This window comes from Mirounga angustirostris, unplaced genomic scaffold (assembly GCF_029215605.1).
Source record: "Mirounga angustirostris isolate CCGP_5_RB_7025 unplaced genomic scaffold, mMirAng1.0.hap1 SCAF_13, whole genome shotgun sequence".
Classification (NCBI taxonomy): domain Eukaryota; kingdom Metazoa; phylum Chordata; class Mammalia; order Carnivora; family Phocidae; genus Mirounga; species Mirounga angustirostris.
In genome coordinates, this window is record NW_026991721.1 from 71317935 (window position 1) to 71322422 (window position 4488).

A 4488-nucleotide genomic window follows, 5' to 3' on the forward strand; every position below is an offset into this window, starting at 1 on the left:
GGGGAAATAGCTGAAGGGGATTAATAGTAATTTACTGTGGTGACCACTGAGTAATGTATACAAGTGTTGAATCACATTGTACACCTAAAATATAGCACCGTATATTAACTATACTGGAATTAAAATAGGACTCCACAGTACTCTCAAGCCTTGACACATTTTAAGTGTAAGACTAATGGTTTTTCCAATAGAGAATTGATTGCAGTCACGTAGTTGATTACTTCCCTCCAGCAGGCAAGGTCCATATATTTGTCCTAGCTCCTCCCAGTAGACGCTTATGGGCAAGGGATTCTGCTTCCATGTTTTAAGGACTCCTCTGATTACTTGAGCCTCTCCCTTCTCTCCACAATAGCATCTTAGTTGGCAATCCACCCCACCTCTCACAGAAGCTCTACCATTCCAACTCCTCAGGCCCCAAACCCAGATATCAGCTTTGACTTCTACATACCTCTCATACAGTCTTTAAAAATGCTATGTTTGTAAAGATTTTTGGAACTTCTACAAAATATTCAGAACTTCTCACCACTTAACTACCCCCCTGGTCCAAGTCACCACCTTGCTTGGATTGTTGGAATAGCCTGTACTGCACTGTGTCTTTCATGGTCTCCTCCCCACCTCTACCATTCTCTTGGCTCACTTTATGCATTTATCACTTGATGTGTGCCTGTATCTCTAATGAGGTTGAGTCCATGGGGTGAGAAGAGCATCCAACATGTGCTAAGTGCTGGTATTTGATAAATGGACAAGGAACACATCACCAGCAGACCTTGGGGACCTGACTCCCAGTGTACGTTGAATGAGCATATAATTTAGCTTAGGGTCCATGAGGTGTTTTCCTGTTCCGCGTAAAAGTTAGGGAACAAAGGCCACAGTTCTATCTGTTCACTCCTCACCCTCCAGGCATATTATTCATCGGACCTAGACTACCATGCTGGGCAACAGCTTGAGCCCAAGCTTCCGAGTGAGCTGCTTGGAGTTCCCACCCCACTCTTGCTGAGTGATCTTGACCTGTACTGTCCTATCAGGGGCTGGGTAATCGAGCACCTAGCAGCACGAGCCACACAGTCATGTTGGGGGATGAACCCACTGGCACTGAGATCCTGTCCTATGCCATTGTAGGCGTACTTATCACGTCCCAGAACAGTTCAGCTTCCCCAGAGGAAGGACAGGCTGGAAGTGACTGAAGTTTGAGGGAAATGAGAAAGGATGGGATAGAGCCGTGGCTGAGAATGAGGTAGGAGACGCTGAATCATCTTCACAGCCCAGGGCATAAACGCTTTGGAGCCAATGGGCCTTAAATTATAGTTCATTAGCATACCTAGGGGTTCCCTGTTCACCTCTTTGGAAGAAATAAGTACCCAGGACAGCGACGTTAGTTTATTAATCTTATTCAGTAAATACATAAAATGTTATTTTTCTAGTGGAAGATTGCAGTAGAAACTGCATGCTTACTTCTTGCTGGCCTTTACCGCTGACTTGATGACCTTGCCGGCCGTAGGTGACTTCTTATCCACCGCCTTAATAACTCCCATGGCCATTGTTTGTCTCATGTCCCGCATGGCAAAGCCGCCTAGAAGAGGGAGAAAGGAGGTTTCTGGCAAGTGGTACAGAAGGAAATGCTCCTTAGCCCATGCCTCGCCCAGAGGAGCTAATGCTTTCTTCCTGTGACTCAGTAGCTACCCCTGGCTCACCTAGAAGTGGGTACTCCGAGAAGGTTTCTACACACATGACCTTGCCGGGGACCATCTGCACAATGGCTGTGTCACTGGACTTCAGGGCCTTGGGGTTGTCCTCTAGCTTCTTGCCTGAGCGCCGGTCCATCTCTTCCCTCAGCTCAGTGAACTTGCAGGCGATGTGAGCTGTATGGCAGTCCAGCATGGGGCTATAGCCAGCGTGGATCTGCCCGGGGTGATTTAAGACAATCACTGTGCTAGAAAGCTGGCAGCCTCCATGGGGGGTGGGGGGTTGTTCTTGCTGTCTCCCATCACGAATCCACAGCGAATGTCCTTTATGGACACGTTCTTCACATTGAAGCCCACGTTGTCACCGGGCAGGGCCTCGTGATGCATCTCGCACAGACTTGACCTCTGTGGTAAGGTTCATGGGGGCAAAGGTGACCTCCATCCCAGGCTTCAGGAAGCCTGTTGCCACACCGCCCACAGGCATGGTGCCAATGCCTGTTGGAGAGAAGTCAGAGTTGTTCCCCCCTCCCCCCAGAACTGACTTCTAGGGAGGTCCCTTGGTTCTGCATTTAAGGACAAAGGGCCACCTACAGAACCGGTATGAAGCACCGAATGGATCGGGAGCTATCTAATAAACGACCTATTGCATAAGCTGGAAACGCTGGGTGCTTTTGCACTTTGAATCCTAGCTCAGAAGCTGTGGATTCCAAGTCAGGATTCGAACCCTGGCCGTCACACACCAGAGCTCCTTGCACTCCACCTTCCAGCCCATGAACCAGGGCATCTGGGGGATGCAGAGCACAGGTGAGTCTGGGGCACGGTTCATGGCGTGCCCCCTCCAGGACCCAGGGCACCCGCCCACCCGGCCCGCACTCGTTGCTGCTGGGCTCCCGCATGTTGTTGCCATGTCAGCCCGAGATGGGCACGAAGGCCACGTAGGCCGGGTTGTAGCCGATCTTGAAGTAGGCGCTCACTTCCTTGGTGATCTCCTGGAAGCGTGCGGCGCTGTGGGCGGGCTCGGTGGAGTCTATCTTGTTGACAGCCATGATGAGCGGCTTCACGCCCAGCGTGTGGGCCAGCAGTGCGTGCTCGCGGGTCTGCCGGTTCTTGGAGATGCCGACTTCGAACTCGCCCACGCTGCCCGCCACCAGGAGCACGGCGCAGTCGGCCTGCGGGCGGGATGAGCGTCTGGGGCACAGGGCCTCCGACAGGCCCTCCAGCCGGCCAGCGCTTGGGGCAGGCCCAGACCCCCTGGTAAAGCTGAGGAGCCCGCCCTGGAAACTTACAAAGACCGCCCACGGGGACTCACGGAGGCCCCACCGCCCCGCCCCACCGGTCCTGCCTCCCAGTGAAACTCTCCTCTAGTCCCACAAATGAGCTTCTAGTCCTTCCTGGAGCCCAAGGAGGCCCCTGGGGGCAGACTGCTTTACGTGGGTTGTGCCAGTGATCATGTTCTTGATGAAGTCCCTGTGGCCTGGGACATCGATGATACAGTACTTGCCAGTCTCAAACTTCCACAGGGAGATGTCGATGGTGATGTCATGCTCTCTCTCTGGCTTCAGCTTGTCCAGCACCCAGGCATATTTGAAGGAGCCCTTGCCCACCTGGGGAAGGGCTGAGGGGTAGAGTGCACGGATGGCAAGTAGACAAATTACAGCCAACTTCAGGGGACTTTGACCTGCAGCACGCACCCTGCTTTCTGCACTCTGCAACCCACCCCGAAACGGGACGGACCCCAACCCCTGCCACTCCCAGCCGCAGTGGGTGCCTTACCTCAGCTGCCTCCTTCTCTAACTTCAATTGTTCTCTTATTGATACCCCCACACTTGTAGATGAGGTGCCTGGTGGTGGTAGACTTGCTGGAGTCCACATGGCCGATGACAATATTGATATGGGTCTTCTCTTTGCCCATGGCTGAAGCTTCACAAGTCACTGCTGGACAGACAGTGGGAGTGGGTGAGGCCAAAGCATTCCAAGCCTGCCTCCTTCCTTTATTTCCCTCCAACACTGCTTGGGTAGAGCACCCCTTTCCACCTCAGTGCCTAGCCCAGAGTCCAGGACATGGCAGGCATAAGCTGACAAGTAACACTGACCCACCTAGGCTCACACACTGGGACTGGTGGGTATTCTGCAAAAATGGGGAAAGGGAAGATTTCAATGTGGGTATGCTCACTATCTTAAGACCTGGTGGATATTTCCAAGCAATCCTAGGATTGCTCATCCTTCCTCCTATGTGGGCATTCCCCAGAATACCAAGTCTCAGCCAATCTCTACCCTTCCAATCCCCCCTCCCTCTGGCTCACTTCTAGTGCAAGAGACCCTGATGCTCCGTAGTTTGCAGCCAGTCCCCTTAAAGCCTCATCTTAAAGAAAAAGAGGCAAGCTTGATGCAAGGACCCGTGAGAACTACAGCAGCTATTAAGACAGAGAACTTCTTGCCTCTTGCTTTTATAAAGCTAGCTCTGGACCCTCCTTCTGGTTCCCACCAAATCTGAAACCAGAGCTAACTGGTTAGAAAATGCCACTCCCTAACCCCAGGCCCAATTTGGGAGACTTCTATCTTGATTGATTGGGTGTTTGGATGAAGAGAGGGTGGGTGAGGCTCACTAATCCTTTTTCAAATAGACTTGCTGGACGCGTGGAGTGGGAGGGGGGAGGGACTGGATATGAAAAAAAAGAAAATATAGAATACATATGCATAGTACCAGACTTTGTGCAGGTGCTCCCTCAAGACTAAGGTGCAGAGTGGTCATGACCATTCATTCATTCATTCATTCATTCATTCATTCAGCATTTATTGAGGAGTA

General features: G+C 51.8%; 1 pseudogene; it reads right to left on the bottom strand.

The window, feature by feature from the left end:
- Window positions 1-1448: 1448 nt before the first annotated feature.
- On the bottom strand, window positions 1449-3594 carry LOC123856538 (elongation factor 1-alpha, oocyte form-like; annotated as a pseudogene).
- Window positions 3595-4488: the final 894 nt, after the last annotated feature.